The 13,546-nt window shown below is 44.8% G+C and overlaps 10 non-coding genes across 10 annotated transcripts; all 10 read left to right on the forward strand.

Moving 5' to 3' along the window:
• Positions 1-235: 235 nt before the first annotated feature.
• LOC125733109 (5S ribosomal RNA) lies at positions 236-354 on the forward strand. Its single transcript, XR_007392466.1, has one exon. It is a non-coding gene; the product is annotated as a 5S ribosomal RNA (ribosomal RNA).
• Positions 355-1,434: 1,080 nt separating this feature from the next.
• LOC125734883 (5S ribosomal RNA) lies at positions 1,435-1,553 on the forward strand. The gene has a single exon (XR_007394185.1). It is a non-coding gene; the product is annotated as a 5S ribosomal RNA (ribosomal RNA).
• A 1,077-nt stretch (positions 1,554-2,630) lies between these two features.
• LOC125734894 (5S ribosomal RNA) lies at positions 2,631-2,749 on the forward strand. Its single transcript, XR_007394196.1, has one exon. It is a non-coding gene; the product is annotated as a 5S ribosomal RNA (ribosomal RNA).
• Positions 2,750-3,826: 1,077 nt separating this feature from the next.
• On the forward strand, positions 3,827-3,945 carry LOC125735612 (5S ribosomal RNA). Its single transcript, XR_007394906.1, has one exon. It is a non-coding gene; the product is annotated as a 5S ribosomal RNA (ribosomal RNA).
• A 1,080-nt stretch (positions 3,946-5,025) lies between these two features.
• LOC125737194 (5S ribosomal RNA) lies at positions 5,026-5,144 on the forward strand. The gene has a single exon (XR_007396461.1). It is a non-coding gene; the product is annotated as a 5S ribosomal RNA (ribosomal RNA).
• A 1,079-nt stretch (positions 5,145-6,223) lies between these two features.
• LOC125736441 (5S ribosomal RNA) lies at positions 6,224-6,342 on the forward strand. Its single transcript, XR_007395719.1, has one exon. It is a non-coding gene; the product is annotated as a 5S ribosomal RNA (ribosomal RNA).
• A 1,081-nt stretch (positions 6,343-7,423) lies between these two features.
• Positions 7,424-7,542, forward strand: LOC125735242 (5S ribosomal RNA). Its single transcript, XR_007394540.1, has one exon. It is a non-coding gene; the product is annotated as a 5S ribosomal RNA (ribosomal RNA).
• Positions 7,543-8,620: 1,078 nt separating this feature from the next.
• Positions 8,621-8,739, forward strand: LOC125736198 (5S ribosomal RNA). Its single transcript, XR_007395483.1, has one exon. It is a non-coding gene; the product is annotated as a 5S ribosomal RNA (ribosomal RNA).
• A 1,080-nt stretch (positions 8,740-9,819) lies between these two features.
• Positions 9,820-9,938, forward strand: LOC125735613 (5S ribosomal RNA). Its single transcript, XR_007394907.1, has one exon. It is a non-coding gene; the product is annotated as a 5S ribosomal RNA (ribosomal RNA).
• Positions 9,939-11,018: 1,080 nt separating this feature from the next.
• On the forward strand, positions 11,019-11,137 carry LOC125735614 (5S ribosomal RNA). Its single transcript, XR_007394908.1, has one exon. It is a non-coding gene; the product is annotated as a 5S ribosomal RNA (ribosomal RNA).
• Positions 11,138-13,546: the final 2,409 nt, after the last annotated feature.

The following is a 13,546-nucleotide window of genomic DNA, read 5'->3' on the forward strand; positions in this document are numbered from 1 at the left end:
AAGGAGTTAAAAAGAAGGAAGTGTGCGGATGCGGAAAGAATGGAATAATTGTGGTAGGCTGCCGGCTGAGTAGTTTGGTGAATGTTTGGTGTGGGTCCGGCGCTGCCGATTGGATGGTGGGGCTGCAGTGTGAGTCAGATAAAAAAAAAAAAAAAACAGGAGTAGGATCCAATGGGACTAACTGGCATGTATAGAGGCGTGTAATGCAAAAGGGCTGTTTTTGGTAGCATCTCTCACTTACGGCCATACCACCCTGAACACGCCCGATCTCGTCTGATCTCGGAAGCTAAGCAGGGTAGGGTCTGGTTAGTACTTGGATGGGAGACCTCCTGGGAATACCAGGTGCTGTAAGCTTTTCTCACTTTTACTTTATACAGGGGGCGCTCCACTTCACGATTAATTTAAATCTATCACTCCCCTTCCATTTTACTATTTTATACATATATATATATTTTTCTCTCATTCATAAAGGCAGCTTTTACACACCGTTTTACTCCAAATACTTCCTGGTAATTCTAGGTGCTGTAAGCTGTTCGTGCCTTTATTCCACCAGGGCGCGATCTTCTCACAAACTTGAAGACTGTCACTCCCCATTCACGTTTTACAACTTATTGTTAATGATAAAGAGACAGCTTTTTACACACAGTTTTAAACAAAGTACTGATATTATTCCTCTTCAACTGACCGCTTTGTTTTCTATGCATGAAACCACTTCGCCACAGAAGACTCGATATTATTGGCATAGCAAGTTCTGCTCTTCTCCTTTCAAAACTTGCTAAAAGCTGTATTTAAAAGAACAGATTGGCCGGGGTAATTCACACCCTTCAATGCCAGCTTAATGTTTAGGTTAGTGGGAATCACAGAGGAATTAGGGATGGAAACTTCTTTGCTGGTGGTAGAAGCGGTCTGGTGAATTTTTAGAGAGAAGAGGCCGTCGATGTTTGAATGTAGAAAATTGTTCTGGCTGCAGCCTGCAGTATGGACTTGTTGGTGTGTGTAGCTCCCAGTGTTCTGACAGCGCGACGTTTTGGGGAAGCATGTGATTCAGCAGCTACCAGTGGGCTTCGTGCGGCGGAGATTTTGTGGCTGTTAGCGGAGTTGATAACAGAGGGTCGTTAAGAGAAGCCTGCATGCAGTAGGCAAAGGAGTAATGTTTGCCGGCGGGGGACGTGCGGCGATTAACCTGTGCGGTAGTGAAAAGGAGTTAAAAAGAAGGAAGTGTGCGGATGCGGAAAGAATGGAATAATTGTGGTAGGCTGCCGGCTGAGTAGTTTGGTGAATGTTTGGTGTGGGTCCGGCGCTGCCGATTGGATGGTGGTGCTGCAGTGTGAGTCAGATAAAAAAAAAAAAAAAACCAGGAGTAGGATCCAATGGGACCAACTGGCATGTATAGAGGCGTGTAATGCAAAAGGGCTGTTTTTGGTCGCGTCTCTCGCTTATGGCCATACCACCCTGAACACACCCGATCTCATCCGATCTCGGAAGCCAAGCAGGGTAGGGTCTGGTTAGTACTTGGATGGGAGACCTCCTGGGAATACCAGGTGCTGTAAGCTTTTCTCACTTTTACTTTATACAGGGGGCGCTCCACTTCACGATTAATTTAAATCTATCACTCCCCTTCCATTTTACTATTTTATATATATATATATTTTTCTCTCATTCATAAAGGCAGCTTTTACACACCGTTTTACTCCAAATACTTCCTGGTAATTCTAGGTGCTGTAAGCTGTTCGTGCCTTTATTCCACCAGGGCGCGATCTTCTCACAAACTTGAAGACTGTTTCTCCCCATTCACGTTTTACAACTTATTGTTAATGATAAAGAGACAGCTTTTTACACACAGTTTTAAACAAAGTACTGATATTTTTCCTCTTCAACTGACCGCTTTGTTTTCTATGCAAAAACCACTTCGCCACAGAAGACTCAATATTATTGGCATAGCAAGTTCTGCTCTTCTCCTTTCAAAACTTGCTAAAAGCTGTATTTAAAAGAACAGATTGGCCGGGGTAATTCACACCCTTCAATGCCAGCTTAATGTTTAGGTTAGTGGGAATCACAGAGGAATTAGGGATGGAAACTTCTTTGCTGGTGGTAGAAGCGGTCTGGTGAATTTTTAGAGAGAAGAGGCCGTCGATGTTTGAATGTAGAAAATTGTTCTGGCTGCAGCCTGCAGTATGGACTTGTTGGTGTGTGTAGCTCCCAGTGTTCTGACAGCGCGACGTTTTGGGGAAGCATGTGATTCAGCAGCTACCAGTGGGCTTCGTGCGGCGGAGATTTTGTGGCTGTTAGCGGAGTTGATAACAGAGGGTCGTTAAGAGAAGCCTGCATGCAGTAGGCAAAGGAGTAATGTTTGCCGGCGGGGGACGTGCGGCGATTAACCTGTGCGGTAGTGAAAAGGAGTTAAAAAGAAGGAAGTGTGTGGATGCGGAAAGAATGGAATAATTGTGGTAGGCTGCCGGCTGAGTAGTTTGGTGAATGTTTGGTGTGGGTCCGGCGCTGCCGATTGGATGGTGGTGCTGCAGTGTGAGTCAGATAAAAAAAAAAAAAAAACCAGGAGTAGGATCCAATGGGACTAACTGGCATGTATAGACGCGTGTAATGCAAAAGGGCTGTTTTTGGTCGCGTCTCTCGCTTATGGCCATACCACCCTGAACACACCCGATCTCATCCGATCTCGGAAGCCAAGCAGGGTAGGGTCTGGTTAGTACTTGGATGGGAGACCTCCTGGGAATACCAGGTGCTGTAAGCTTTTCTCACTTTTACTTTATACAGGGGGCGCTCCACTTCACGATTAATTTAAATCTATCACTCCCCTTCCATTTTACTATTTTATATATATATATATTTTTCTCTCATTCATAAAGGCAGCTTTTACACACCGTTTTACTCCAAATACTTCCTGGTAATTCTAGGTGCTGTAAGCTGTTCGTGCCTTTATTCCACCAGGGCGCGATCTTCTCACAAACTTGAAGACTGTTTCTCCCCATTCACGTTTTACAACTTATTGTTAATGATAAAGAGACAGCTTTTTACACACAGTTTTAAACAAAGTACTGATATTTTTCCTCTTCAACTGACCGCTTTGTTTTCTATGCAAAAACCACTTCGCCACAGAAGACTCAATATTATTGGCATAGCACGTTCTGCTCTTCTCCTTTCAAAACTTGCTAAAAGCTGTATTTAAAAGAACAGATTGGCCGGGGTAATTCACACCCTTCAATGCCAGCTTAATGTTTAGGTTAGTGGGAATCACAGAGGAATTAGGGATGTAAACTTCTTTGCTGGTGGTAGAAGCGGTCTGGTGAATTTTTAGAGAGAAGAGGCCGTCGATGTTTGAATGTAGAAAATTGTTCTGGCTGCAGCCTGCAGTATGGACTTGTTGGTGTGTGTAGCTCCCAGTGTTCTGACAGCGCGACGTTTTGGGGAAGCATGTGATTCAGCAGCTACCAGTGGGCTTCGTGCGGCGGAGATTTTGTGGCTGTTAGCGGAGTTGATAACAGAGGGTCGTTAAGAGAAGCCTGCATGCAGTAGGCAAAGGAGTAATGTTTGCCGGCGGGGGACGTGCGGCGATTAACCTGTGCGGTAGTGAAAAGGAGTTAAAAAGAAGGAAGTGTGCGGATGCGGAAAGAATGGAATAATTGTGGTAGGCTGCCGGCTGAGTAGTTTGGTGAATGTTTGGTGTGGGTCCGGCGCTGCCGATTGGATGGTGGTGCTGCAGTGTGAGTCAGATAAAAAAAAAAAAAAAACCAGGAGTAGGATCCAATGGGACTAACTGGCATGTATAGACGCGTGTAATGCAAAAGGGCTGTTTTTGGTAGCATCTTCCGCTTACGGCCATACCACCCTGAACACGCCCGATCTCGTCTGATCTCAGAAGCTAAGCAGGGTAGGTTCTGGTTAGTACTTGGATGGGAGACCACCTGGGAATACCAGGTGCTGTAAGCTTTTCTCACTTTTAATTTATACAGGGTGCGCTCCACTTCACGATTAATTTAAATCTATCACTCCCCTTCCATTTTACTATTTTATATATATATTTTTTTTTTTTCTCTCATTCCTAAAGGCAGCTTTTAGAAATCGTTTTACTCTAAATACTTCCTAGTAATTCTAGGTGCTGTAAGCTGTTCGTGCCTTTATTCCACCAGGGCGCGATCTTCTCACAAACTTGAAGACTGTCACTCCCCATTCACGTTTTACAACTTATTGTTAATGATAAAGAGACAGCTTTTTACACACAGTTTTAAACAAAGTACTGATATTTTTCCTCTTCAACTGACCGCTTTGTTTTCTATGCAAAAACCACTTCGCCACAGAAGACTCAATATTATTGGCATAGCAAGTTCTGCTCTTCTCCTTTCAAAACTTGCTAAAAGCTGTATTTAAAAGAACAGATTGGCCGGGGTAATTCACACCCTTCAATGCCAGCCTAATGTTTAGGTTAGTGGGAATCACAGAGGAATTAGGGATGGAAACTTCTTTGCTGGTGGTAGAAGCAGTCTGGTGAATTTTTAGAGAGAAGAGGCCGTCGATGTTTGAATGTAGAAAATTGTTCTGGCTGCAGCCTGCAGTATGGACTTGTTGGTGTGTGTAGCTCCCAGTGTTCTGACAGCGCGACGTTTTGGGGAAGCATGTGATTCAGCAGCTACCAGTGGGCTTCGTGCGGCGGAGATTTTGTGGCTGTTAGCGGAGTTGATAACAGAGGGTCGTTAAGAGAAGCCTGCATGCAGTAGGCAAAGGAGTAATGTTTGCCGGCGGGGGACGTGCGGCGATTAACCTGTGCGGTAGTGAAAAGGAGTTAAAAAGAAGGAAGTGTGCGGATGCGGAAAGAATGGAATAATTGTGGTAGGCTGCCGGCTGAGTAGTTTGGTGAATGTTTGGTGTGGGTCCGGCGCTGCCGATTGGATGGTGGTGCTGCAGTGTGAGTCAGATAAAAAAAAAAAAAAAACCAGGAGTAGGATCCAATGGGACTAACTGGCATGTATAGACGCGTGTAATGCAAAAGGGCTGTTTTTGGTAGCATCTTCCGGTTACGGCCATACCACCCTGAACACGCCCGATCTCGTCTGATCTCAGAAGCTAAGCAGGGTAGGTTCTGGTTAGTACTTGGATGGGAGACCACTTGGGAATACCAGGTGCTGTAAGCTTTTCTCACTTTTAATTTATACAGGGGGCGCTCCACTTCACGATTAATTTAAATCTATCACTCCCCTTCCATTTTACTATTTTATATATATATATTTTTTTTTTCTCTCATTCCTAAAGGCAGCTTTTAGAAATCGTTTTACTCTAAATACTTCCTAGTAATTCTAGGTGCTGTAAGCTGTTCGTGCCTTTATTCCACCAGGGCGCGATCTTCTCACAAACTTGAAGACTGTCACTCCCCATTCACGTTTTACAACTTATTGTTAATGATAAAGAGACAGCTTTTTACACACAGTTTTAAACAAAGTACTGATATTTTTCCTCTTCAACTGACCGCTTTGTTTTCTATGCAAAAACCACTTCGCCACAGAAGACTCAATATTATTGGCATAGCAAGTTCTGCTCTTCTCCTTTCAAAACTTGCTAAAAGCTGTATTTAAAAGAACAGATTGGCCGGGGTAATTCACACCCTTCAATGCCAGCTTAATGTTTAGGTTAGTGGGAATCACAGAGGAATTAGGGATGGAAACTTCTTTGCTGGTGGTAGAAGCAGTCTGGTGAATTTTTAGAGAGAAGAGGCCGTCGATGTTTGAATGTAGAAAATTGTTCTGGCTGCAGCCTGCAGTATGGACTTGTTGGTGTGTGTAGCTCCCAGTGTTCTGACAGCGCGACGTTTTGGGGAAGCATGTGATTCAGCAGCTACCAGTGGGCTTCGTGCGGCGGAGATTTTGTGGCTGTTAGCGGAGTTGATAACAGAGGGTCGTTAAGAGAAGCCTGCATGCAGTAGGCAAAGGAGTAATGTTTGCCGGCGGGGGACGTGCGGCGATTAACCTGTGCGGTAGTGAAAAGGAGTTAAAAAGAAGGAAGTGTGCGGATGCGGAAAGAATGGAATAATTGTGGTAGGCTGCCGGCTGAGTAGTTTGGTGAATGTTTGGTGTGGGTCCGGCGCTGCCGATTGGATGGTGGTGCTGCAGTGTGAGTCAGATAAAAAAAAAAAAAAACCAGGAGTAGGATCCAATGGGACTAACTGGCATGTATAGACGCGTGTAATGCAAAAGGGCTGTTTTTGGTAGCATCTTCCGCTTACGGCCATACCACCCTGAACACGCCCGATCTCGTCTGATCTCAGAAGCTAAGCAGGGTAGGTTTTGGTTAGTACTTGGATGGGAGACCACCTGGGAATACCAGGTGCTGTAAGCTTTTCTCACTTTTAATTTATACAGGGGGCGCTCCACTTCACGATTAATTTAAATCTATCACTCCCCTTCCATTTTACTATTTTATATATATATATATTTTTTTTCTCTCATTCCTAAAGGCAGCTTTTAGAAATCGTTTTACTCTAAATACTTCCTAGTAATTCTAGGTGCTGTAAGCTGTTCGTGCCTTTATTCCACCAGGGCGCGATCTTCTCACAAACTTGAAGACTGTCACTCCCCATTCACGTTTTACAACTTATTGTTAATGATAAAGAGACAGCTTTTTACACACAGTTTTAAACAAAGTACTGACATTATTCCTCTTCAACTGACCGCTTTGTTTTCTATGCAAAAACCACTTCGCCACAGAAGACTCGATATTATTGGCATAGCAAGTTCTGCTCTTCTCCTTTCAAAACTTGCTAAAAGCTGTATTTAAAAGAACAGATTGGCCGGGGTAATTCACACCCTTCAATGCCAGCTTAATGTTTAGGTTAGTGGGAATCACAGAGGAATTAGGGATGGAAACTTCTTTGCTGGTGGTAGAAGCGGTCTGGTGAATTTTTAGAGAGAAGAGGCCGTCGATGTTTGAATGTAGAAAATTGTTCTGGCTGCAGCCTGCAGTATGGACTTGTTGGTGTGTGTAGCTCCCAGTGTTCTGACAGCGCGACGTTTTGGGGAAGCATGTGATTCAGCAGCTACCAGTGGGCTTCGTGCGGCGGAGATTTTGTGGCTGTTAGCGGAGTTGATAACAGAGGGTCGTTAAGAGAAGCCTACATGCAGTAGGCAAAGGAGTAATGTTTGCCGGCGGGGGACGTGCGGCGATTACCCTGTGCGGTAGTGAAAAGGAGTTAAAAAGAAGGAAGTGTGCGGATGCGGAAAGAATGGAATAATTGTGGTAGGCTGCCGGCTGAGTAGTTTGGTGAATGTTTGGTGTGGGTCCGGCGCTGCCGATTGGATGGTGGGGCTGCAGTGTGAGTCAGATAAAAAAAAAAAAAAAAAACAGGAGTAGGATCCAATGGGACTAACTGGCATGTATAGACGCGTGTAATGCAAAAGGGCTGTTTTTGGTAGCGTCTCTCACTTATGGCCATACCACCCTGAACACGCCCGATCTCATCCGATCTCGAAAGCCAAGCAGGGTAGGGTCTGGTTAGTACTTGGATGGGAGACCTCCTGGGAATACCAGGTGCTGTAAGCTTTTCTCACTTTTACTTTATACAGGGGGCGCTCCACTTCACGATTAATTTAAATCTATCACTCCCCTTCCGTTTTACTATTTTATATATATATATATTTTTTCTTTCATTCCTAAAGGCAGCTTTTAGAAATCGTTTTACTCTAAATACTTCCTAGTAATTCTAGGTGCTGTAAGCTGTTCGTGCCTTTATTCCACCAGGGCGCGATCTTCTCACAAACTTGAAGACTGTCACTCCCCATTCACGTTTTACAACTTATTGTTAATGATAAAGAGACAGCTTTTTACACACAGTTTTAAACAAAGTACTGATATTTTTCCTCTTCAACTGACCGCTTTGTTTTCTATGCAAAAACCACTTCGCCACAGAAGACTCAATATTATTGGCATAGCAAGTTCTGCTCTTCTCCTTTCAAAACTTGCTAAAAGCTGTATTTAAAAGAACAGATTGGCCGGGGTAATTCACACCCTTCAATGCCAGCTTAATGTTTAGGTTAGTGGGAATCACAGAGGAATTAGGGATGGAAACTTCTTTGCTGGTGGTAGAAGCAGTCTGGTGAATTTTTAGAGAGAAGAGGCCGTCGATGTTTGAATGTAGAAAATTGTTCTGGCTGCAGCCTGCAGTATGGACTTGTTGGTGTGTGTAGCTCCCAGTGTTCTGACAGCGCGACGTTTTGGGGAAGCATGTGATTCAGCAGCTACCAGTGGGCTTCGTGCGGCGGAGATTTTGTGGCTGTTAGCGGAGTTGATAACAGAGGGTCGTTAAGAGAAGCCTGCATGCAGTAGGCAAAGGAGTAATGTTTGCCGGCGGGGGACGTGCGGCGATTAACCTGTGCGGTAGTGAAAAGGAGTTAAAAAGAAGGAAGTGTGCGGATGCGGAAAGAATGGAATAATTGTGGTAGGCTGCCGGCTGAGTAGTTTGGTGAATGTTTGGTGTGGGTCCGGCGCTGCCGATTGGATGGTGGTGCTGCAGTGTGAGTCAGATAAAAAAAAAAAAAAAACCAGGAGTAGGATCCAATGGGACTAACTGGCATGTATAGACGCTTGTAATGCAAAAGGGCTGTTTTTGGTAGCATCTTCCGCTTACGGCCATACCACCCTGAACATGCCCGATCTCGTCTGATCTCAGAAGCTAAGCAGGGTAGGTTCTGGTTAGTACTTGGATGGGAGACCACCTGGGAATACCAGGTGCTGTAAGCCTTTCTCACTTTTAATTTATACAGGGGGCGCTCCACTTCACGATTAATTTAAATCTATCACTCCCCTTCCATTTTACTATTTTATATATATATTTTTTTTTTTTCTCTCATTCCTAAAGGCAGCTTTTAGAAATCGTTTTACTCTAAATACTTCCTAGTAATTCTAGGTGCTGTAAGCTGTTCGTGCCTTTATTCCACCAGGGCGCGATCTTCTCACAAACTTGAAGACTGTCACTCCCCATTCACGTTTTACAACTTATTGTTAATGATAAAGAGACAGCTTTTTACACACAGTTTTAAACAAAGTACTGACATTATTCCTCTTCAACTGACCGCTTTGTTTTCTATGCAAAAACCACTTCGCCACAGAAGACTCGATATTATTGGCATAGCAAGTTCTGCTCTTCTCCTTTCAAAACTTGCTAAAAGCTGTATTTAAAAGAACAGATTGGCCGGGGTAATTCACACCCTTCAATGCCAGCTTAATGTTTAGGTTAGTGGGAATCACAGAGGAATTAGGGATGGAAACTTCTTTGCTGGTGGTAGAAGCGGTCTGGTGAATTTTTAGAGAGAAGAGGCCGTCGATGTTTGAATGTAGAAAATTGTTCTGGCTGCAGCCTGCAGTATGGACTTGTTGGTGTGTGTAGCTCCCAGTGTTCTGACAGCGCGACGTTTTGGGGAAGCATGTGATTCAGCAGCTACCAGTGGGCTTCGTGCGGCGGAGATTTTGTGGCTGTTAGCGGAGTTGATAACAGAGGGTCGTTAAGAGAAGCCTGCATGCAGTAGGCAAAGGAGTAATGTTTGCCGGCGGGGGACGTGCGGCGATTACCCTGTGCGGTAGTGAAAAGGAGTTAAAAAGAAGGAAGTGTGCGGATGCGGAAAGAATGGAATAATTGTGGTAGGCTGCCGGCTGAGTAGTTTGGTGAATGTTTGGTGTGGGTCCGGCGCTGCCGATTGGATGGTGGGGCTGCAGTGTGAGTCAGATAAAAAAAAAAAAAAAACCAGGAGTAGGATCCAATGGGACTAACTGGCATGTATAGACGCTTGTAATGCAAAAGGGCTGTTTTTGGTAGCATCTTCCGCTTACGGCCATACCACCCTGAACACGCCCGATCTCGTCTGATCTCAGAAGCTAAGCAGGGTAGGTTCTGGTTAGTACTTGGATGGGAGACCACCTGGGAATACCAGGTGCTGTAAGCTTTTCTCACTTTTAATTTATACAGGGGGCGCTCCACTTCACGATTAATTTAAATCTATCACTCCCCTTCCTTTTTACTATTTTATATATATATATATTTTTTTTCTCTCATTCCTAAAGGCAGCTTTTAGAAATCGTTTTACTCTAAATACTTCCTAGTAATTCTAGGTGCTGTAAGCTGTTCGTGCCTTTATTCCACCAGGGCGCGATCTTCTCACAAACTTGAAGACTGTCACTCCCCATTCACGTTTTACAACTTATTGTTAATGATAAAGAGACAGCTTTTTACACACAGTTTTAAACAAAGTACTGACATTATTCCTCTTCAACTGACCGCTTTGTTTTCTATGCAAAAACCACTTCGCCACAGAAGACTCGATATTATTGGCATAGCAAGTTCTGCTCTTCTCCTTTCAAAACTTGCTAAAAGCTGTATTTAAAAGAACAGATTGGCCGGGGTAATTCACACCCTTCAATGCCAGCTTAATGTTTAGGTTAGTGGGAATCACAGAGGAATTAGGGATGGAAACTTCTTTGCTGGTGGTAGAAGCGGTCTGGTGAATTTTTAGAGAGAAGAGGCCGTCGATGTTTGAATGTAGAAAATTGTTCTGGCTGCAGCCTGCAGTATGGACTTGTTGGTGTGTGTAGCTCCCAGTGTTCTGACAGCGCGACGTTTTGGGGAAGCATGTGATTCAGCAGCTACCAGTGGGCTTCGTGCGGCGGAGATTTTGTGGCTGTTAGCGGAGTTGATAACAGAGGGTCGTTAAGAGAAGCCTGCATGCAGTAGGCAAAGGAGTAATGTTTGCCGGCGGGGGACGTGCGGCGATTACCCTGTGCGGTAGTGAAAAGGAGTTAAAAAGAAGGAAGTGTGCGGATGCGGAAAGAATGGAATAATTGTGGTAGGCTGCCGGCTGAGTAGTTTGGTGAATGTTTGGTGTGGGTCCGGCGCTGCCGATTGGATGGTGGGGCTGCAGTGTGAGTCAGATAAAAAAAAAAAAAAAACCAGGAGTAGGATCCAATGGGACTAACTGGCATGTATAGACGCTTGTAATGCAAAAGGGCTGTTTTTGGTAGCATCTTCCGCTTACGGCCATACCACCCTGAACACGCCCGATCTCGTCTGATCTCAGAAGCTAAGCAGGGTAGGTTCTGGTTAGTACTTGGATGGGAGACCACCTGGGAATACCAGGTGCTGTAAGCTTTTCTCACTTTTAATTTATACAGGGGGCGCTCCACTTCACGATTAATTTAAATCTATCACTCCCCTTCCATTTTACTATTTTATATATATATATATTTTTTTTCTCTCATTCCTAAAGGCAGCTTTTAGAAATCGTTTTACTCTAAATACTTCCTAGTAATTCTAGGTGCTGTAAGCTGTTCGTGCCTTTATTCCACCAGGGCGCGATCTTCTCACAAACTTGAAGACTGTCACTCCCCATTCACGTTTTACAACTTATTGTTAATGATAAAGAGACAGCTTTTTACACACAGTTTTAAACAAAGTACTGACATTATTCCTCTTCAACTGACCGCTTTGTTTTCTATGCAAAAACCACTTCGCCACAGAAGACTCGATATTATTGGCATAGCAAGTTCTGCTCTTCTCCTTTCAAAACTTGCTAAAAGCTGTATTTAAAAGAACAGATTGGCCGGGGTAATTCACACCCTTCAATGCCAGCTTAATGTTTAGGTTAGTGGGAATCACAGAGGAATTAGGGATGGAAACTTCTTTGCTGGTGGTAGAAGCGGTCTGGTGAATTTTTAGAGAGAAGAGGCCGTCGATGTTTGAATGTAGAAAATTGTTCTGGCTGCAGCCTGCAGTATGGACTTGTTGGTGTGTGTAGCTCCCAGTGTTCTGACAGCGCGACGTTTTGGGGAAGCATGTGATTCAGCAGCTACCAGTGGGCTTCGTGCGGCGGAGATTTTGTGGCTGTTAGCGGAGTTGATAACAGAGGGTCGTTAAGAGAAGCCTACATGCAGTAGGCAAAGGAGTAATGTTTGCCGGCGGGGGACGTGCGGCGATTACCCTGTGCGGTAGTGAAAAGGAGTTAAAAAGAAGGAAGTGTGCGGATGCGGAAAGAATGGAATAATTGTGGTAGGCTGCCGGCTGAGTAGTTTGGTGAATGTTTGGTGTGGGTCCGGCGCTGCCGATTGGATGGTGGGGCTGCAGTGTGAGTCAGATAAAAAAAAAAAAAAAAACCAGGAGTAGGATCCAATGGGACTAACTGGCATGTATAGACGCGTGTAATGCAAAAGGGCTGTTTTTGGTAGGATCCCTCGCTTATGGCCATACCACCCTGAACACGCCCCATCTCGTCTGATCTCGGAAGCCAAGCAGGGTAGGGTCTGGTTAGACCCACGATCTTCGTTCAATTAAGAAGGTGCTTCCAGCCTTACAGCCTCAGTTTACGTAAGTACAACGCCATGTCTACTGTTCCGTGTTCTGAGTGTAATATGTTTAGCTATTCTTCTCCAGTCATTAGCGGTATTTATACATGTGAGAAGTGTCAGTTAGTCGCTAGACTGACGGAGAAGATTGTAGTGTTAGAGGGACGTATCCGGACGTTACATAACATTCAGGAGAATGAGAGTTTTATTGACTCAGTGTTAGCGGCTCCGGATATGTCCGCGATAGCCAGTAAGTCTCCCCCTGCTCCGGCAGCAGAGCCTTCGCAGCAAGGCGAGTGGGTGACGACCCGGCGGCATAGTCGCAAATCCAAACCAAACTTACACCGGCACCATTCGCCTATCCGCGTTTCCAACAGGTTCTCCCCACTCAGTGAAACTCCCACTGAGACGCCTGTTGAAAGTGCTCTAATAATTGGTGATTCTATTCTAAGAAACGTGAGAGTAGCGACTCCAGCGACCATTGTAAATTGTCTCCCGGGTGCCAGAGCGACCGACATCTCGGCAAATTTAAAAGTGCTGGCTAAAAGTAAACGTAAATACTCTCAGATAGTTATCCACGTCGGCACTAATGATGTCCGATTGAGGCAATCGGAGATCACAAAGGCAAATTTTAAAGAGGTGTGCAACATTGCGAAGAAGATGTGTGTGTCAGTAACGTGCTCTGGCCCCATCCCTGCTAGACGTGGCGATGAAATGTACAGCAGATTATCGTCGCTACATCGCTGGCTGTCGGAATGGTGCCCGATAAATGGTGTAGGTTATATAGACAACTGGAGGATGTTCTGGGGTAGGCCTGGGCTTTTGAAGAGGGACGGTATTCACCCCTCGCGGGCTGGTGCCGACCTCCTGTCTAAAAGCATAGCTCGTAGTCTACAGGCAAATCGCTGACTAACTAGAGCCAAGTCCAGGCGGCAGGCAAACCGGCATAACCGACCGCCTGCTAGTCGCTTAGAGTCGTCGCCTAGGGTTCATTTCATTGAGACTGTGTCTGCTCCCCGCGTCTCTAATCATGGAGGACTATTCCACCGTGGAGTGTGCCATAATAACTTAATTAAAATCACAATGAATCCGTTACTAGAAAACAGTTGTGATGCAATATTTAAACTTAAACTTGGACTTCTGAATATAAGATCACTGGCCCCTAAAGCACTATTAATAAATGAAATAATTACTGATTTTAGTCTTGGTGCCCTGTGCC

The sequence above is a fragment of the Brienomyrus brachyistius genome, chromosome 2, assembly GCF_023856365.1.
Source record: "Brienomyrus brachyistius isolate T26 chromosome 2, BBRACH_0.4, whole genome shotgun sequence".
In the NCBI taxonomy this organism is placed as follows: domain Eukaryota; kingdom Metazoa; phylum Chordata; class Actinopteri; order Osteoglossiformes; family Mormyridae; genus Brienomyrus; species Brienomyrus brachyistius.